The sequence below is a fragment of the Anomaloglossus baeobatrachus genome, chromosome 5 (genome assembly GCF_048569485.1).
Source record: "Anomaloglossus baeobatrachus isolate aAnoBae1 chromosome 5, aAnoBae1.hap1, whole genome shotgun sequence".
NCBI classification, from domain to species: Eukaryota; Metazoa; Chordata; class Amphibia; order Anura; family Aromobatidae; genus Anomaloglossus; species Anomaloglossus baeobatrachus.
In genome coordinates, this window is record NC_134357.1 from 315,292,047 (window position 1) to 315,314,427 (window position 22,381).

A 22,381-nucleotide genomic window follows, 5' to 3' on the forward strand; every position below is an offset into this window, starting at 1 on the left:
GTTACACAGAAAAGTTGACTTTGAGGCATGAGACACCTAGTTCTGAAATAATACGTTTCTGCTGATAAAACACTGATTATATTGAAACAGCCACACATTTTAATGAGTGACTAATTGCTGGAATCAAGGTCTCAGCCACTAAATCTTGTTCTCTCAGATTACATAGCAAAAACCTAATGACAGATTCCCACCACCTACCAACAATCAGAAAACCTGGAGGTATTGGGGGGTGAGCTCCTGAAAATATTGAGAAACCCCCCTTTAATGTTAAATATACCTTGTATAATGCAATTTAGGTGCAAAGTTCTAAGACCCATTGTGATACATTAAAATGCTATGTCACAACTCTTAAGGGTGCTTTACACGCTGTGACATCGCTAGCGATGTCGCTAGTGAGCGCACCCGCCCCCGTCGTTTGAGCGTCACAGGCAAATCGCTACCCGTGGTGAACAATATCACTAGGACGCGTCACACATACTGACCTTCCTAGCGACGTCGATGTGGGCGGCGAACAACCTCTTTGTTAAGGGACGAGGTTCGTGTGCCGTCACAGCGACGTCACACAGCGGCCCGCCAATAGAAGCGGAGGAGCGGAGACCAGCCGCATTAACGACACACCTACCTCGTTGCCGGAGGATGCAGGTATGTTGTTGTTCATCGTTCCCGGGTGTAACACGTAGCGATGTGTGCTGCCTCAGGAACGACGAACAACCTGTGTCCTGCAACAGCAACGATATTTTGAAAATGAACGACGTGTCAACAATCAACGATTAGGTGAGTATTTTTGATCGTTAGTGGTCGCTCATACGTGTCACACGCAACGACGTCGCTAACGAATTCCGTGACCCCAGCGATATCTCGTTAGCAATGTCATTGCGTGTAAAGTGGCCTTTACATATACATGGTTCCTCTCTGACCTTTGGTTTTCCTATTCTGTAGGACACATGTGATACTTTTCATCTATGATGCACAGAATATATCGGTTGAGTGTTCTTTCTGGTTTTGACACTCATTTTAAAACTATAGTATACCAGCCACAGGGAGTCAACAAAGTCCATTTTCTTATTAAAAAAGCCAATACCCATTCCAGTTCAATAAAAATATACATAGTTATCCAGCTGACATCAATAACCAAGGATCACAGGTTTCGGCCGTGTATGTTAAATGACTCATGGCTACTACTTTGATTAAATTCAGAGAAGAAAAAAAAACCAAAAGAAATATAAAGCATTGACAACAACTATCCCAATGATGATATTTTCTGGATACCCACCTTAACATTAAAGTTCAGTTCTCACGAGATGTCTTTTTAAATATTGGCATCTATATGGTTAACACCTACTGCTTTAAGTGTGGAGGGTAGGTGCCTATTGGAAAATTTGCTAAGAAATATACTGTAAACTGCTTCCTAGAAGTTATATACAGTATATATATATATATATATATATATATATATATATATATATATATAACGGAAAATAGATCTATCCAAAAAAAAAAAACCAAAGCATTCGACGTTGCTACCTTATTTTGATATCTGATTTTCTATAAAAGAGAAAATAACACATTGATTAATCTGTACATTTTTGTTATTTAAAGCCATAACTAAAACAGGCAATTATTATAGCTGTGTTCACACAAATATGCTCCATGCTAATTTAAGTTAATAACAATATCATTATGTGGATTACATAATTGCTTCTGAAGTTTGCTCTGTTTGTAACCGGATTAAATTTTACCAGTTTTCACTAACAAACTGGTCATCCAGGACTTTTATTATTTTTGTGTAGGGGGTTAAAATCTAGCAGACAGGTAGTTAATAACACCCTGCCGGTTCTACACGGGAATGATCTATGCCGGCTCAGCCGGGGATTCTGATCTTTCAATCCACCACTCGTCAACACAGCAGCTATTCCTCTTCCAAGGGTCTGACATATCATTGGTGCAATCTGTGTAGCCACACAGGGGCCCAAGAGGTAATGGGGCCCATTTCTACCGCCAAAGCAAGTGGAATTGTGCATTCTGATGAATTATTGGGCTGAATAGGGCCCATATATTGTTCTTGCACAAGTCATTTCTTGTAACAGAAATTGCAATGAATGACTATTATCAGGCTGCCATAAGGCAGAACAAGCCCTCTTCTGTGAGTGTCCACCAGTGCCTCTTCATGTCTGTTTTGTCAACATGGCGTCACCGCAGACATCATACTGATTGACAGCCATGTCCCTGCAGCTATGCAGCTGGGAGTTGGCTTAGGCTTTGTGCGCAAAGCCCGTTTTTCTCGGCGTTTTTGCGTGTTTTTGTGTGTTTTTGGGCTCAAAACTGCATGACTTTGCTTCCCCAGCAAAGCTTATGAGTTTTCATTTTTGGTGTCCACACTCAACGGTTTTTTTTAACTGCGTTTTTGAGCTGAAAAAAAAATGGTCATGTCAATTCTTTTCTGCGTTTTACTGCATTTTTCACCCATGCAATGCATTGGGAAAACGCAGCAAAACGCAGTGATCAAAAACGCAGCAAAACGTAGCCAAAAACACACCGAAACTCGGCAAAAACGCATGCATTTTTACAGATGCGTTTTTGCAGCAGGTGAATTTTTATGAGTTTTTTTGAGGCAAAAAACGCACAAAAACGCAGCCTCAAAAAAACTACGCAGCGTGCGCACATAGCTTAACAATCAGCATGACATTGGCAAAAACTCTCATCAACAGAGCAGAGTAGAAGAGAAGACACTGCTCTGTCATAGTGACATTAGCAGAAGCCATGAGCCGGCAGAGATGGGCTTCGGGGAGAACAAGAAGGTAGTTGACAACTACCTGCCTGTTAGTTCTGAGTCTCAAATGCAAAAATAATAGTAAAATAAGAAATAGTCCCAGGTAGCCCCTTTAACTCAAAATGATGTCAAAGTACTGGTAAATGTAACATTAATCTACATATCCATGCTTTAAACCTGTTATAACAGATATCTGTGTTTTCGATCTATCATATAGATGTCATTCTGAAGTGTAGATGTGCCGAACGATGTGCCGAGAAATCAGCAAAACTGTGAGAGGCTTACAAGATGACATAACTAGTATTAACACTCCAGGTAACTCGTGTAAATCGGAGACATACGGTATAAAACACCTTCCACATGGCTGTTCTTATGTCATCCAAGACCACCTAATATTCTAACTCTTCGGATTTTATGCTCTCTCGTGAATGAACTTACTGGTTTGATCTAGTCTCAACGAAACTATTGAAAAGAGGTCAATGTTTTTCAAACCTAATTCAAGGGTTATTTTTACACCTGAAGATACATTAGTGAAAATAATGGATGTGAAAGAAAGGAAGGAAATCCAGCTCCACGGACATCCAAGCTTCTTTATTTAGGTAAGTATAACACATGGGGCATAAAGTTAACAATTCATATTAGCATCAATATGTTATACTTACCTAAATACGCTTGCCTGTCCATGGAGTAGATTTCCTTCCTTTCTTTCTCACCCATTTCACTAATCAACAAAGATGTTAAATGAGTGCGGATGGTTGTCCATATAGCATTTTTTATCTTAAATCTAAATCTGCAAACAGAATTTTCCTATTGGACACCAATTTTCTATAATTTAGTTTTTTCCAATAAATTTAGCCTACATTGCATCTTCATAAATTACTTTGCTTTTTAGGCTTTGGGATTGTTATATCTTTGCACTGTTTTTCTGAAGTCGGTTTGTTTTCAAACAATCTTTATTATTAAAAATCACATCCCACACAAAACCTGTGATAAAGTGCATGTGCTTATGCAAAAGTAAGAAAAAAAAGGATATTAATCCACTCAAGATACAGCCAGACTACCAACAGTGACCTGTCTGACCCCAGGAATAATAGCCTGATCACCGTTCCTGCCTGGTCACATAGGTTGGCACCCTAGAAAGTGATATGGTGCCTCCACTCCTCATTGGCTCACCCTCACCGTTCCTAAAAAATCCCTATTGTAATCAGGAGGATAGAGGGGAAGTGATGTGTTAGAAAAATGGGTATTCTATTAATGTATAGATCACTGCAGGATATATGTTTTCCAATAATTCAAAAAACATTTGATATACAGTATATATTCCTACTAATTGTATCTTCCTACTTTAATTCTCAGCTGTGGAGGAGAAGTACGTATCCCATAATATAGGGGCGTCGATAGAGGGAAGAAAAGGTAAAGTACTTAGCTTATAACTCTTTGCCCAAAGATAAATAGCATATCCAGTTTCTGCCTTAATGTGTTTCTCCATATGGCTGTTCATCAGGAGGCTAAAAGGTATATGTATATGGATACCTTTGTGAGCTGTATATTACCTCCCAATTGGAATAGCATATATGGATACAAGGGCATCATATCGCTATAAGAAAAAGAGGCTACAATGTCCCATAGATGTGTATATATCCCATACAAGAGATAGGAATAATAGGATTAAACAATAGAGGTATTCAAAAATGGCAGTTTTGGTGCCCAAGCTCTCTCATTATAATTTAAACAGCGTGACATTGGCTGCTTACATAACCTGGATGTTGACACTTGCGCATATGCTGTGTATGTGTTCGAACCTGGAACGCAAATATAATTGCTCAGTAGGTAAGCCATCGCCATGGTACATAGATGTAGACGCATGAGAAGATGCGCTCCTTAGTGCAACGCATCTTGTGGTTTTTCTTTCAACCCCCAGGCAGGTGTGTGCAGTTGGAATACACAAGCATACCAGGCTGGAACGCACGCCTTATCACTCACCAGAAAACCCATGCTACCATGCCCATACTCAGGTGCCCTGGATGATGTGCTCCAGGGTGGAACACACCCGTCAGCAGTGTAGGCTAAAAGGCAAGCGCATACATTGGAACAGGGGTGTGTGTTTGTGTGTGTGTGTGTGTGCCGTCCTAGCAAAAGCAGGGTGTCACAGAGGTCTGCATCCATCTTTTTGGTGCAGATCTCACTTTCCCTTGGGGAGTTTCCCACACAGATACACACCAGCCAATCAGGCCCTACTCACCCCCTCCCCAGGAAAATGGGAGGGGGGAAAGGAGCTTAGGAAGGGCAGAGCAGAGTTTGAGCTGTGGTCAGTCTGCAGGAGGAGAGAAGTCTGGAAGGAGCTCCATTGTGGAGCTAGGAGGAGCGGCAGCAAGGGCCTCAGGAATAGGCCAGACGCTTGTAGGGAACCTAAGTGGACCGGGACAGGGTAGTGGCCCTCTGGTGCCGACTGTCGGGACCCTGTCCGGACCTGTGCTCGGAGCAGACACAGAGGTCAGGCAGGAGAAAAACACCTGAATTACACACACGGGTGTGGGACCCGTCCTCACCGTGGGCAGCCGTGGGCACCAGTTACCAGCAGCTCGGTTAATTGTTAGACTCGTGTCAGTTATTGCCTTATACTATGAGTACTCCTGCACCACCCGGTCCAAGATGTGGACTGCACACGTCACTCCCCAATCTATTACACCGGGGTCCCGGGACATTAACACCCTACCCATGGAGGGAAAATCACCACCTTGCTGCCCATCACCATCCCCGGGATCCTCTGACCGACAGCGGCGGTGTTCCATTACCTCACCGCACACCACGAGTGGCGTCACGGATCATAGACTTACAAATTTCCCTTACATAATCCCCTTTTTGTTGTGGAGCCTGGGATCACAGACCGGGTCACGCCACCGTGATACCTACAGAAGTGACCCCTTGGCCCAGATCTGAGTACCCCCTATCCCTGGGCGACACAACTTGTGGCATCACGAACAGGATACTTACCCATCCACTTACCTGGAGGTAGTGCGCCTTATTCTGGACTGTCAGCGGTGCTCCACTGCAAAATTTTCAGAGGTCGCCATTTTTGCCGCCATCTTTTGGCACGAAAAACATCAGCATCTTCTTCCCCGAGAAAGGGCGCAAAGATGTAGATCCACCCCCTTGGAACACAGCCGGAAGGAGGACCCTGAGGCCGAAAGAGAGACTAACCAGCGGCACGAAGGAGTGCTGGCAAAAGACCAAGGGGGGGCGGGCGAAGAAACTGCGGCATGTAACCAGAACTGTAAAGTGCAGGGAAGCCAGGACTCTGCAAAATTCCATTCCTTAACACAAGAGCGGCAACATGTCACACCAGGCTGCAACCCCAATGACATCATCCCCGGCCCCAACAGTCCGCCCGGCCGCAACAGAGATGACGTCGGCTCCAGCAGTCCACCCGGCCGCAATGGTGATGACGTCGGCTCCGGCAGTCCGCCCGGCTGCAACGGTAATGACGTCGGCCCTGGCAGTCCGCCCAGCCGCAGGCGACACCCAACTGGAAGTCTGCCCCACATGCGGCACCAGCCGCTCCCAGGTACCCCGTCCCGGCTGTGGAACAGCGGGAGTGCACCTGCAGAGAGGAGGAGCAGGCCACTGAGCGATGGGGCCCTCGGCAGTTAGCGAGGCAGGTTGTAGCCGGCGCCGAGGGCATCTGAGTGGGCCTGGCTCCTGAGCAGGAGGCAGAGCACGGAACCCATGCCCCGTACTGGGAGTGGCGGCAGCAGCAGCAGCGGTAGCTGAATATGGACAGCTACCCGCTAATAAGTTAAAGGTTTCAAGTTTAAGTGACTGCCTTCTATCTTTGTTGAACCTCCCCATGTTCCCCGGGAGAGGCCATCAGGGGTCGGAGGCCCAGGTGGAAGGTTGTAGAGGCCCGTCGTTCTTGTTGAACCCCTCTGGTGGGAACCAGATGGGGCCATCAGGGTCGTGAATGGTGTGTGAAATGTCGGTGTCACTGGGGACCCTAGATGGAGGACGATGGGCAGTTAACTGTTTTGGTAGCCTGGGATCACAGACCGGGTCACGCCACCGTGATACCTACAGAAGTGACCCCTTGGCCCGGATCTGAGTACCCCTTATCCCTGGGCAACACATGCATGCACGGATGGGAATGTGCGTTCCACCCAGGATCACAAAAATATGTACAGCAGCACTCTGAAGCTAAAATATGTAAACATGAAATATAGGAATTTTGGCACTCCATTACTACTATTGGAAAAAAATGAGATACTTGGTTTATAAAGTGGCCAATTCGTGTAGGCCTGACAGCCAACAACAAGACTAGAGATGAGCGAACCGGTCCCGGTTCGGCTCGAGGCCGGTTCGCCGAACGGGGGTCCCGTTCGAGTTCGGTTCGTCGAACGTTCGACGAACCGAACTCGAACGTATAGGCTATAATGGGAGGCAATCACAAACACATAAAAATGCATTATAAATGTACACAAACAGTTAATAAACATTGCCATAACACTTACCGGTCCTCGCGATCCCTTCTGCACTCTGTCTCCTGCCGCTATTCCATCCGATGATCGCTGAATCCTCCCGGTGACCTGCACTGCCAGCAGAGAAGCAGGACCTATCGTGACGTCAAAATAGCCATGTGACCAGTCACGTGGCTATTATCTCATTGGCTACAGACTGGTCACATGACTATGACACGTCATGTAGGACCTGCGAGTGCATCTCTCCGGTACACGGTGCACATATGTGTATCGCCGTGTACCGGCGACATGCTCTAGCACACGGTCGACTCCCCGTTCCGTTAGGGACCGGCTGTGTCAGCCGGTCATTAACGGAGATCACCGTTGCCATAGCAACGCAGTTAGCGGTGACGTCACCGCTAACCGCAGCTCCGGGAGCACCGTTGCTATGGTAACGCGTCTGTCAGCGTTACCGCTGTTACCGCTAGCAGCCAGCAGTGATCACTCACGGAGTGAAGGCTGCACGCTGCTTCCCGATTGTAGTGAGCATTGTAGTTAGGATGGAGGTTCCCCAGCCCCAAGTGATGCCCCTCACTACAATCGTCACTACTACTACACTAGAAAGAAAGCAGACAGAAGAGCAGGATCGTGGAGGGCTGACAGGGGGTAATAAAGATGGAGTCTCTAATGTGTCTGTGTATTTATTTCTATTAAAGTATTTTTTCTCTGTGTGGTGTCTTTTTTTAACCCTTTATTGGAGATTCTTAATGGCCGGGTCAAACGTGCCTGACATTAAGAATCTCTGGCTTAATACTGGCTGGTAAAACAAAGCCAGTATTAACTCATGATTACCCAACAAGCCACCCGGCTCCAGGGCTGTTGGAAGAGTTGGATACAGCGCCAGATGATGGCGCTTCTATGAGAGCGCCATTTTCTGGGACGGCTGCGGACTGAAATCCGCAGCAGAGGCGCCCACAAACCTCGGGCTAACCTGTGCTGCGGATTCCAATCCCCAGCTGCCTAGTTGTACCCGGCTGGACACAAAAATAGGGCGAAGCCCACGTCATTTGTTTTTTAATTATTTCATGAAATAAGTGAAATAATTAAAAAAAACGGGCTTCCCTATATTTTTGGTTCCCAGCCGGGTACAAATAGGCAACTGGGGGTTGGAGGCAGCCCGTGGCTGCCAGCTGTACCTGGCTAGCATACAAAAATATGGCGAAGCCCACGTCATTTTTTTGGTGGGCAAAAAACTTCTGCATACAGTCCTGGATGGAGTATGCTGAGCCTTGTAGTTCTGCAGCTGCTGTCTGCTCTTCTCCATACAGACAGACAGCAGCTGCAGAACTACAAGGCTCAGCATACTCCATCCAGGACTGTATGCAGAAGTTTTTTGCCCCCTGAAAAAATTATGTGGCTTCGCCATATTTTTGTATGCTAGCCAGGTACAGCAGGCAGGTACGGCTGCCCCCAACCCCCAGTTGCCTATTTGTACCCGGCTGGGAACCAAAAATAAAGGGAAGCCCTTTTTTTATTATTTCATGAATTTCATGAAATAATTAGAAAACAAATGACGTAGGCTTTGCCCCATTTTTGTGTCCAGCCAGGTACAACTAGGCAGCTGGGATTGGAATCCGCACCACCGGTTGGCCTGAGCTTTCTGGGCCCCACTGCTGCGAATTGCAGTCTGCAGCCACCTCAGAAAATGGCATTTTCATAGAAGCGCCATCTTCTGGCGCTGTATCCAACTCTTCCAGCACCTGCCTGCTATACCTGGCTAGCATACAAAAATATGGCGAAGCTCACGTCCTTTTTTTGTAGCTTTTTGGCAAAAAAAAAAAAAATGCTTCCCTGGATTTTCCATTGCCAGTGAAGGTAACACCAAGCAGTGGGGGTTAGCAGCCAGTAGCTGCTTGGATTACCCTTAGCTAGCAATACAAAAAATGCAGTGGGAGCTAACATATATTTTTTTTAATTATTTATTTAAATAACTAAAAATAAAATGGGCTTCCCTGTATTTTGATTGCTGGACATCACAGTGCTGTAAAAATAAATCTTTAAAAAAATGACGTAGCGCTCCGCGGTATTTTTGATTCTCAGCGCAGATAAAGCAGACAGCTATGGGTTGCCACCCCCATCTGCCTGCCGTTACCTTGGTTGGCAATCAAAATACAGGGAAGCCCATTAATTTTTTCTATTTAAAAAATAGTTAAAAAAAAAAAATTACGTTGGGTCCCCCCATTTTTGATAGCCAGCTAGGGTAAAGCAGACGGCTGTAGCCTGAAAACCACAGCTGGCAGCTTTACCGTGGTTGGGGATCCAATGTGGAGGTCCCCTCAGGCTCTTTTTTATAATTATTTTATAAATATTAATAATTACACAATAAAAGTAGGGGACCCCCCAAATTGGATCACCAGCCAAGGTAAAGCGGACAGCTGTGGTCTGGTATTCTCAGGGTGGGAAGGTCCATAGTTATTGGGCCTTCACAGCCTAAAAATAGCAGGCCGCAGGCACCCCAGACGTGGCGCATCCACTAGATGCGCCAATCCTGGCGCTTCACCCCAGCTCATTCCGTGCCCTGGTGCAGTGGCAAACGGGGTAATAAATCGGGTTGATACTAGCTGTAAAGTCACCTGAGATCAAGCCCAGCAGTTTGTGATGTCATGGCGTCTATTAGATACCCAACATCATAAACTGTCAGTACTAACAAAAACAAAAAATCGACAAAAGAAATTTATTTGAAAAAACGGTCCCCAAAACATTTCCTCTTTCACCAATTTATTGTAAGAAAAAAAATAAAGGGGTCCCACGACGACTCTGGACCGTCTAGAATATGGGGGGGAGACACTCAGGGAACGTATCCCCCATTTTCTAGGAGTGCGGACCCTTCATGTGAGGAGTGTGGGTGCAATGAATCTGCACTCACTCTCCCCGGGTCCACAGCAGCAGAGTCCATGTCGTAATGGTTGCTACCAAAGCTGCAATGCCCTGCTCATGAGGTAAGGGCATGCCTAATCAGGAGAACTACTGTAGAGGAAGCTCTGCTCACTGGTATATAGGTGCTCAGAGGTAATAATAGATAAAATTAGTGAGTAACCTCGGCACTCTATATCTCCCAGACTAAGTCAGTAAGTCACAACGGATAGTAATGCAAAATCACTCTTTATTGGTCCGTATTAAGAAAATTTTTTTTTCATAAGCATATATGTTTTTGTCCAAAACAAGTTACAAATGACGTTTCGGCCTGAGCCTTCGTCAGATTGGACTTATCTGCATGTAATCATGAAAAATGACAATAATCAGTATCACATAAGAGTGAGAGAACAATAACATAAACTCGAACAATGTAGAGGTACAATTGGGATGCAGCAAAAAAATTGCAACACAGCAAGAAATGAAACACATGATACAAATGTCATAATACAGTACAAGGACAATATAGTAATGACAAATATGGGGTCAGAGTAGACTTAGACAGCTCTGGTACGAAAGAGATGTCAATCATAAAGTAACATGTGCAGTAGGTGTAGAGCTACACTATGCATGGCAGAGCTAATGGGTAGACCGACCATAGAAAAAGTAGAGAAAAAGTGGAGAAAAAGTGGAGAATAAGTGGAACATAAGAGGAGAAAAAGTGGAGAAAAAGTGGAGAAAAAAGTGGAGAAAAAGTGGAGAAAAAGTGGAGAAAAAGTGGAGAAAAAGTGGAGAAAAAGTGGAGATTAAGAGGAGAAAAAGTGGAGAAAAAAGTGGAGAAAAAGTGGAGAAAAAGTGGAGCATAAGTGGAGAAAAAGTGGAGAAAAAGTGGAGCATAAGAGGAGAAAAAGTGGAGAAAAAAGTGGAGAAAAAGTGGAGAAAAAGTGGAGCATAAGAGGAGAAAAAGTGGAGAAAAAGTGGAGAAAAAGTGGAGCATAAGAGGAGAAAAAGTGGAGAAAAAGTGGAGAAAAAGTGGAGCATAAGAGGAGAAAACGTGGAGAAAAAGTGGAGAAAAAGTGGAGCATAAGAGGAGAAAAAGTGGAGAAAAAGTGGAGAAAAAGTGGAGAAAAAGTGGAGAAAAAGTGGAGCATAAGAGGAGAAAAAGTGGAGATTAAGAGGAGAAAAAGTGGAGAAAAAGTGGAGAAAAAGTGGAGAAAAAGTGGAGAAAAAGTGGAGCATAAGAGGAGAAAAAGTGGAGAAAAAAGTGGAGAAAAAGTGGAGAAAAAGTGGAGAAAAAGTGGAGATTAAGAGGAGAAAAAGTGGAGCATAAGAGGAGAAAAAGTGGAGAAAAAAGTGGAGAAAAAGTGGAGAAAGTGGAGAAAAAAATGGAGAAAAAGTGGAGAAAAAGTGGAGAAAAAGTGGAGAATAAGAGGAGAAAAAGTGGAGAAAAAGTGGAGAAAAAGTGGAGAATAAGAGGAGAAAAAGTGGAGAATAAGAGGAGAAAAAGTGGAGAATAAGTGGAGAAAAAAATGGAGAAAAAGTGGAGAAAAAGTGGAGAAAAAGTGGAGCATAAGAGGAGAAAAAGTGGAGAAAAAGTGGAGAAAAAGTGGAGAAAAAGTGGAGCATAAGAGGAGAAAAAGTGGAGAAAAAAGTGGAGAAAAAGTGGAGCATAAGAGGAGAAAAAGTGGAGAAAAAGTGGAGAAAAAGTGGAGCATAAGAGGAGAAAAAGTGGAGAAAAAGTGGAGAAAAAGTGGAGAAAAAGTGGAGAAAAAGTGGAGCATAAGAGGAGAAAAAGTGGAGAAAAAGTGGAGAAAAAGTGGAGAAAAAGTGGAGCATAAGAGGAGAAAAAGTGGAGAAAAAGTGGAGAAAAAAGTGGAGAAAAAGTGGAGAAAAAGTGGAGAAAAAGTGGAGATTAAGAGGAGAAAAAGTGGAGAAAAAGTGGAGAAAAAGAGGAGCATAAGAGGAGAAAAAGTGGAGAAAAAAGTGGAGAAAACGTGGAGAAAACGTGGAGAAAAAGTGGAGAAAAAGTGGAGAAAAAGTGGAGCATAAGAGGAGAAAAAGTGGAGAAAAAGTGGAGAAAAAAGTGGAGAAAAAGTGGAGAAAAAGTGGAGAAAAAGTGGAGCATAAGAGGAGAAAAAGTGGAGAAAAAGTGGAGAAAAAGTGGAGCATAAGAGGAGAAAAAGTGGAGAAAAAGTGGAGAAAAAGTGGAGAAAAAGTGGAGCATAAGAGGAGAAAAAGTGGAGAAAAAGTGGAGAAAAAAGTGGAGAAAAAGTGGAGAAAAAGTGGAGAAAAAGTGGAGAAAAAGTGGAGAAAAAGTGGAGATTAAGAGGAGAAAAAGTGGAGAAAAAGTGGAGAAAAAGTGGAGCATAAGAGGAGAAAAAGTGGAGAAAAAAGTGGAGAAAACGTGGAGAAAACGTGGAGAAAAAGTGGAGAAAAAGTGGAGAAAAAGTGGAGCATAAGAGGAGAAAAAGTGGAGAAAAAGTGGAGAAAAAAGTGGAGAAAAAGTGGAGAAAAAGTGGAGAAAAAGTGGAGAAAAAGTGGAGAAAAAGTGGAGATTAAGAGGAGAAAAAGTGGAGAAAAAAGTGGAGAAAAAGTGGAGCATAAGAGGAGAAAAAGTGGAGAAAAAAGTGGAGAAAACGTGGAGAAAACGTGGAGAAAAAGTGGAGAAAAAGTGGAGAAAAAGTGGAGAAAAAGTGGAGCATAAGAGGAGAAAAAGTGGAGAAAAAGTGGAGAAAACGTGGAGAAAAAGTGGAGAAAAAGTGGAGAAAAAGTGGAGCATAAGAGGAGAAAAAGTGGAGATTAAGAGGAGAAAAAGTGGAGAAAAAGTGGAGAAAAAGTGGAGAAAAAGTGGAGAAAAAGTGGAGCATAAGAGGAGAAAAAGTGGAGAAAAAGTGGAGAAAAAGTGGAGAAAAAGTGGAGATTAAGAGGAGAAAAAGTGGAGCATAAGAGGAGAAAAAGTGGAGAAAAAAGTGGAGAAAAAGTGGAGAAAGTGGAGAAAAAAATGGAGAAAAAGTGGAGAAAAAGTGGAGAAAAAGTGGAGAATAAGAGGAGAAAAAGTGGAGAAAAAGTGGAGAAAAAGTGGAGAATAAGAGAAGAAAAAGTGGAGAATAAGTGGAGAAAAAAATGGAGAAAAAGTGGAGAAAAAGTGGAGAAAAAGTGGAGCATAAGAGGAGAAAAAGTGGAGAAAAAGTGGAGAAAAAGTGGAGAAAAAGTGGAGCATAAGAGGAGAAAAAGTGGAGAAAAAAGTGGAGAAAAAGTGGAGAAAAAGTGGAGCATAAGAGGAGAAAAAGTGGAGAAAAAGTGGAGAAAAAGTGGAGCATAAGAGGAGAAAAAGTGGAGAAAAAGTGGAGAAAAAGTGGAGCATAAGAGGAGAAAAAGTGGAGAAAAAGTGGAGAAAAAAGTGGAGAAAAAGTGGAGAAAAAGTGGAGAAAAAGTGGAGAAAAAGTGGAGATTAAGAGGAGAAAAAGTGGAGAAAAAGTGGAGAAAAAGTGGAGCATAAGAGGAGAAAAAGTGGAGAAAAAAGTGGAGAAAACGTGGAGAAAACGTGGAGAAAAAGTGGAGAAAAAGTGGAGAAAAAGTGGAGCATAAGAGGAGAAAAAGTGGAGAAAAAAGTGGAGAAAACGTGGAGAAAAACTGGAGAAAAAGTGGAGAAAAAGTGGAGCATAAGAGGAGAAAAAGTGGAGATTAAGAGGAGAAAAAGTGGAGAAAAAGTGGAGAAAAAGTGGAGAAAAAGTGGAGCATAAGAGGAGAAAAAGTGGAGAAAAAAGTGGAGAAAAAGTGGAGAAAAAGTGGAGAAAAAGTGGAGATTAAGAGGAGAAAAAGTGGAGCATAAGAGGAGAAAAAGTGGAGAAAAAAGTGGAGAAAAAGTGGAGAAAGTGGAGAAAAAAATGGAGAAAAAGTGGAGAAAAAGTGGAGAAAAAGTGGAGAATAAGAGGAGAAAAAGTGGAGAAAAAGTGGAGAAAAAGTGGAGAATAAGAGGAGAAAAAGTGGAGAAAAAGTGGAGAATAAGAGGAGAAAAAGTGGAGAATAAGTGGAGAAAAAAATGGAGAAAAAGTGGAGAAAAAGTGGAGAGAAAGTGGAGAAAAAAATGGAGAAAAAGTGGAACACCCTTTGGTACCTTTCATGTGGCACTAAGGGGTGCTTAGCTTTGTATTTAGCCAAAAAAATGAAAAAAAAATGACATAGGGTTCCCCCTAGTTTTGTAGCCAGCTAGGGTAAAGCAGACGGCTGCAGCCTGCAGACCACAGCTGGCAACCTCACCTTGGCTGGTAATCCAAAACTGAGGGCACCCCACGCTGTTATTTTAAATTAAATAAATAATTAAAAAAAAAACACGTAGGGGTCCCCCAAAATTGGATCACCAGCCAAGGTAAAGCAGACAGCTGGGGCCTGATATTCTCAGACTAGGGAGGTCCATGGTTATTGGAATCTCCCCAGCCTAAAAATAGCAGGCCGCAGCCGCCCCAGAAGTGGCGCATCCATTAGATGCGCCAATCCTGGTGCTTCGCCCCAGCTCATCCCGCGCCCTGGTGCGGTGGCAAACGGGGTAATATTTGGGGTTAATACCAGATGTGTAATGTCACCTGGCATCAAGCCCTGGGGTTGGTGAGGTCAGGCGTCTATCAGATACCCGACATCACCAACCCAGTCAGTAATAAAAAAAAAATACACGACAAACACATTTTTATTTGAAAAAACACTCCCCAAAACATTCCCTCTTTAACCAATTTATTAGATTGAAAAACAAATCCAGGTCTGGTGTAATCCAAGGGGTTGCCATGACGATGCACACTGTCCCAGTCAATGAAGAGCAGGATGTTCCCCATTGGCTGGGAGAGCAATGCAGTGACCTGAGCTAACATCAATGGGTCAGCCCAGGTCACTGCAGGGGGGTGACAAGTGCTGCTGTCAGCGAGGTACATTACCTGCGCTGATCTCCAGCACACTGACAGCCCCTGTCACTGAGGTCAATGACCGGCGCCTTCACATCAAGTATCGCGAGAGGTCCGTGACGTCACCGCCAGTGTCAGTCTCGGGTCGGAAGCGATAGGTGATGTGACAAGCGGCGGCCATGGAGGACAGTGACAGCGCTGAGGTCGGGATGGCGGGACTTCATCACCGCAGGTAAGCCGAGCGAGCGAGCGAGCGGGCGGGCGGGCGGGGGGGGGCGGGCGGGGTGGATGTGTGTGTGTGTGTGTGTTTGTGTATGTGTATGTATGTGTACATGCCGCGGGCAGGAGGGGGTGGAGCGAGCTGAGCGGGAAAGTGTGGGCTTCCTGCACGTAACTAAGATAAACATCGGGTTACTAACCAAAGCGCTTTGCTTGGATACCCGATGTTTATCTTGGTTACCAGCTTGTGGCAGGCTGCCAGCGATGGCTCCTGCTCACTGTAGCTGTAAAAAGCCCTGTTTTTTGCTGCTAGAACCGTTCTCGAACGTATCTAGAACTATCGAGCTTTTAGCAAAAAGCTCGAGTTCTAGTTCGATCTCGAACAGCCCAAAAATCACTCGAGCCTAGAACTGGAGAACCACGAACCACGAACCGCGCTCAACTCTAAACAAGACGTGCCTCACTTTGTTGGAACCCTATTTGGATTATTTTTTTAACCATGCCATGTTCTTATAGATTGGCTCATGATATAAGATTGATGAGGGTTTGATTAGGATTTGTACCCTCTGTTCTTTCGGAGTCAGATGTATCAATATCCACTAAAGAAATTTCCAGAGATTGCTTTTCAATAAACTTTATATGCCTGATTTTTAATTCAACCAAATCTCTAACAAACTGAGTGTGCTTCCTTTCATTAAAGATGGACTGGAATCTTCACTTTTTCAATTTTGAATATTTTCAACTTGTTTCTTAAATATTTTAGTGGACTCAGAAAATTCCTTTATTCATCCTCAAGGAGGATATTCATGAATCTAATTGAAGATTTTATAAATTCTTTACGCCATAAGTTAATAAATGTGTGCTTGTTGTTCTGGGTGAGGGATTGATACTGATTTGTAGATTTTTGAGTACTATTTGATTTTTTAAAAAATGTTACAACCCCTTTATTTCCCAGCAGGACAGAATATTTTCCGTGTAGGAATTATGGTAAGCAGATCCTTGAAAAGGGTCTTCAATAAGGTAACTGAAGGAATGTATACACAGCATATGCGCAAGCGCCAATATCTGGGTTATGCATGCAGCCAATATCACGATGATTAAATTACTGTATAATGACAGTGATTGGGCCTTTTGGAGCCAATACCACCATTTTTGAATACCTCTAGTGTTTAGTCCTAATACTCCTATCTCTTGTATGGAATATATATTGAAATATATACATCTATGGGACATTGTAGCCTCCTTTTCTTATAGGGATATGAGTCTCTTGTATCCGAATATATAATATATTATATATATTATTATTATTAGGAATATATACTGTATATGAAGAGTTTGTTTGAATTATTGGCAAATATATGTCTTGTCGTGTAACGGTGATCTATGCGGGTGATCTATGCGTTAAAAGATTTCCTTTTTTTCTAATACATCCCTTCCCTGCTATCCTCCTGGTTACAATAGGGATTTTTTAGGGGCAGTGAGGGAGAGACGAAGAGGAGTAGGGGAACCATATCGCTTTTAACAGGGCCAAACTCAGCGGCTAAGCAGGACCAGCAATTAGGTTATTATTCCTCGGGTAATGCAGGTTCCTCTTGGTAGCCTGGCTGTCACTTCTTGGTAGCCTGGCTGTCATATCCTTTTTTTCTACCTTTTGCATAAGTACATGCATTTTACCACAGGCTCTTTGTTGGCTGTGGTTTTAATAATGCCAAAAAAATATTGTTTTTAGCAAGAATTATACATATTGTAAGTTTTCTTCTACTATAAACTGTTATTATACTAGATGTTATTTTAATTCTGTTGAGCTTGTGCCATAGGACATTCTTTTAAACATGTTGCTCAGTTGTGTAAATCACCCCAACTACTTTTGCTATATTTGCAATGATGTAACTTTAAGGTCACAGAATAGAAGCATAACACCTATGATGCTCGATACTATGTGGCGTAGTGTAATGCTAGTCACTAGGTGGCGCTAGATGCTACTTGCGTGCAGTATGAACGGAAAGGTAGTCAAACAAGCCAGGATCAGGAAACAGGAGAACATGACAGGACACAGGGAGCAGGCAGAAACGAGATCAAGATACAAGCCGAGGGTCAGGATTCCAGGAGAGTACATATAGGATACAGGGAGCAGGAGGAGATGAGGCCAGGAGAGGGTCTGAGGTCAGAAGCCGGGAGGTAATGACAAAGTCAGGGGGGCAGGCAGAACAGAGTCAACTACAGTCCACGGTTGAGAAGCCAAGATCAGATAACTGTACACAAATGGGAGCCAAAAGCACTTACTGCAGAACCAGGAAATTCGACTGGCGACGTGCCGCGTGAGCATGTTTCCTAATGAAGCAGAGCAATCATCCGGAACGAGGAGCATCTGAGAAAGCCCCTCCCAGCACCAGCGTAGGACCCAGTGCGGAGAAACAACCCTTCCACAGAAGCTCAAGACAAACAGCAGAGCATCTAAACCCACAAAACGCTCTGAGCGACGGAACAGGCAAGTATCGACTCTGCAGGAGAACATGGCAGAACATAACAGAGCACCAGATACTCCGCACATCGGAACCGTGACAACACCATTGGTGAAGAAAAGTTATTTCCTGTATTTTCTGTGCAAAACTGGAGATTACGACAAACTTTAGGCCCCTCATATTTGTTGCTCATCTTGTGTTACACTTCTCATTAATTTATTATAGTATTTTCATTTTTAAACAACAGCACATGGCATTTGCTATTCTAATGGTATAGAGGAAGCCAAGAGACCATTCTACAGATTACTATTTCTGTATGGCAGAGATTGCTGTAATAACAAGTAAAACAAGAAATTCAGTGAAAAATCTAAACATTCCTTCAGTAATTAGGCCGGTCTCACACAGCTCAGAGCTACCATTCCCCACTTCACCAACATCTTGGACCTTGGATCCAGCAGAAAATTCAGACGCTGATTTGATTGTAGAAGAAGCTGATCAAGAAGATCCTGATTTCTAGGCCATGTGTCTGGGGAGCCTCACAAACTAGACCAGTTTCATCTAAATGATTTAGTTTGTGATCTTATCCTATGAAAAAATATGGCCGAGCTTTTGGCTTCAAAGCTCAAAGGTTGCCTTTTGGTGGGGTATCAGACCAAAATATGTTCTTTCACCCATCAGCAGATGGAGGATGAAAAGTTTATTTTCAATGGAAGGGGATCTAGTTTACTGCAACAATGCAAACTCTGCTAGACGCAGACATCTAGAATGGAGGCTTTTTATAGATGCTTCAAAAATCAGTTTAAAAGTGATATTTTTGCAGAAATCCATCTGTTTTGCAACAAGTCTGAAAGAAACATATAAAATATGCGCCTTCTGCTGTCAAAAATCTGTTACAAAAACTGAGTGGAATATTTGTGGTGATCTGTGGGTTATAGCCTCGAAGCTTGGGTTGCAGCTCGGTTATGCAAAGTTTTGTTGTTTTCTCTGTGAATGGGACAGCAGAGATCGCAAAAACCATTTCACAAAACAATTGTGGTGACCAAGAAACCATTTGACTTCTGGAAGAAAAAATGTCCTGCATCGGCCTCTGGTAGCTCCAGATAGAGTTTTCCTTCCACCGTTCCACATAAAACTTGGACTGATGAAGAATTTTGCAAAGGCGATTGCATCGTGATTGTAAGGGTTTTCCATACCTCAGAAAACAAATCAAGGAAGGTATTTTTGTGGGGCCACAAATTAGGGAAATTATGAAATACTGATTTTCACACAATACTAAGCGGGACTGAGGTACTGGCATGGAAATCATTCAAAAATGTAGTAGTGAACTTCCTTGGAAACTATAAAGCACCAAACTATAGAGATCTTGTGACTGAATTAATACAACGCTACAAAGAATTGCAATATGTCTCTCAATATATAGTTCCTAGACTCCCATTTAGATTTTTTTTTCCCCTGATTAAGCCTTAAAGATGTAAGTGACTAGCATGTGGAGCAGTTTCATCAAGACATCACGCTACTTTAAGACCGTTATAAAGGGAACTAAAGCCTAAAAATGCTTGCAAACTACTGCTGAGGACTAAAAAATGACACCGATAAATATTCACGAAAATTGAAAGTTTTTAAATAAATAACCTCCCAGCGATTTTCCATTTTTCATTTTCGTTTATTCCTCCCTTTCTTCCAAGATCCATAACTTTTATTTTTATGTCAACATAACCATATAAGGGCTTGTGTTTTTGCAGATGAGTTGTACTTTTGAATGAAACCATTCATTTTACCATATATTGTACTAGCAAAGTGCTGTGAAATTGCAAAAAAAGTGCAATTCCACATTTCTTTTTTGTTTTTTAATTATCACATTGACTATACGGTAAAACTAACCTGCCAAAATGATTCCCCAGGTCAGTACGGGTTCGTAGATACCAAGCATACAGTTTTTCCTTTTATTTAATTGGTGAAAAAAAAATCTGAAATTTGTCAAAAAAAATATGGCACCTTTCAACATTTTCCAGTAAGCATAACATTCTCATTTTTCGGGATCTAGGGCTTTGTCATGGCTTATTTTTTGAGTCCTCAGCTGATGTTTTTAGAAATACCATTTTTGTGTAAATATAATATTTTGATCGCCTCTTATTGCATTGTTGCGGTGGCCAAAAGAACGTAATTATGTCATTTTGATATTTTTTTTGTTACCCTGTTTACCGATTGGATAAATTTATTTTATATTTTGATAGATCAGACATTCCGGAACTCGGCGATACCATATATGTGTTTTTTTTTATTTTTGTTATTATTTTATTATTAAGATTTGAAATATCGAATTTTCATTTTTTTCATATTTTTTAAACCTTTTTTTTTTTAAAAAAAAGTTTTTATTGTTTTGGAACCTTGAGGCTGAGATACTCTGATTGCCTGTGCTGTTATTGCAGGTGTTCAGCTGGCAATCACAGAAACAACGTTATGACAGTGACAGGGTGTCATCAGCTGACCGACATACCACGATCACCTCACAGGGCCACTGATGGGAGCGAGGAATGATGTGCTCCCTTCTGGAACGCATTAAGTTCCGCTGTTAGAGATTAACAACGGGATTTAACTAGTTAACAAAGGTGGGTGGATTTCTGATCGTACCGATACGTCATAGGTCGAGAAGGGGTTAAAAAACTATAACTAAACTAATTCCTGTTAAAAATAAGAAATTACAAAAAAAACAAATGCCTATTACTCAAAATCTCTGTCCGATAAAAAATAATCTGAAAGCAGATTTGGAATCAGGGGACAAATTACCATAAGAAACAGCCAATTTCATGCATTTAACTAGAGATGAGCGAACCGGTCGCGGTTCGGCTCGAGGTCGGTTCGCCGAACGGAGCTCCCGTTCGAGTTCGGTTCGTCGAACGTTCGACGAACCGAACTCGAACCAATAGGCTATAATGGGAGGCAATCACAAACACATAAAAATGCATTATAAATGTACACATACAGTTAATAAACATTGCCATAACACTTACCGGTCCCCGCGATCCCTCCTGCACTCTGTCTCCTGCCGCTATTCCATCCGATGATCGCTGAATCCTCCCAGTGACCGGCACTGCCAGCAGAGATGCAGGACCTATCGTGACGTCAAAATAGCCATGAGACCAGTCACGTGGCTATTATCTCATTATCTACAGACTGGTCACATGACTATGACGCGTCATGTAGGACCTGCGAGTGCATCTCTCCGGTACACGGTGCACATTTGTGTATCGCCGTGTACCAGCGACATGCTGTAGCACACGGTCGACTCCCCGTTCCGTTAGGGACCGGCTGACACAGCCGGTCATTAACGGAGATCACCGTTGCCATAGCAACGCAGTTAGCGGTGACGTCACCGCTAACCGCGGCTCCGGGAATCACATGATCGGAGCCCTGTTGGTATGGTAACGCGTCTGTCACCGCCAGCAGCACTGATCTCTCACTCCGTGAAGGCTGCACGCTGCATTCCGTGCACCCTTCACAGAGTGATTTCTGCACGGGAAGCAGCGTCTTCCCTCATGCAGCAGTGATGTAGCAGAGCTGCATTTGTTGAATGAGAAAGACAGAAGACCATGGATCGTGGAGGGCTGACAGGGGGTAATAAAGATGGAGTCTCTAATTTGTCTGTGTATATATTTCTATTAAAGTATTTTTTCCCTGTGTGGTGTCTTTTTTTTAACCCTTTATTGGAGATTCTTAATGGCTGGGTCAAACGTGCCTGACATTAAGAATCTCTGGCTTAATACTAGCTAGTAAAACAAAGCCAGTATTAACTCATGATTACCCAGCAAGCCACCCGGCTCCAGGGCTGTTGGAAGAGTTGGATACAGCGCCAGATGATGGCGCTTCTATGAAAGCGCCATTTTCTGGGGTGGCTGCGGACTGCAATTCGCAGCAGAGGCGCCCAGAAACCTCGGGCTAACCTGTGCTGCGAATTCCAATCCCCAGCTGCCTAGTTGTACCCGGCTGGACACAAAAATGGAGCGAAGCTCACGTCGTTTTTTTTTTTAATTATTTCATGAATTAAGTGAAATAATTAAAAAAAACGGGCTTCCCTATATTTTTAGTTCCCAGCCGGGTACAAATAGGCAACTGGGGGTTGGAGGCAGCCCGTGGCTGCCTGCTGTACCTGGCTAGCATACAAAAATATGGCGAAGCCCACGTCATTTTTTTGGTGAGCAAAAAACTTCTGCATACAGTCCTGGATGGAGTATGCTGAGCCTTGTAGTTCTGCAGCTGCTGTCTGCTCTTCTCCATACAGACAGACAGCAGCTGCAGAACTACAAGGCTCAGCATACTCCATCCAGGACTGTATGCAGAAGTTTTTTGCCCCCTGAAAACGTTATGTGGGCTTTGCCATATTTTTGTATGCTAACCAGGTACAGCAGGCAGGTACGGCTGCCCCCAACCCCCAGCTGCCTATTTGTACCCGGCTGGGAACCAAAAATAAAGGGAAGCCCTTTTTTTATTATTTCATGAATGTCATGAAATAATTAGAAAACAAATGACGTAGGCTTCGCCCCATTTTTGTGTCCAGCCAGGTACAACTAGGCAGCTGGGGATTGGAATCTGCAGCACAGGTTGGCCTGAGCTTTCTGGGCCCCACTGCTGCGAATTGCAGTCTGCAGCCGCCTCAGAAAATGGCACTTTCATAGA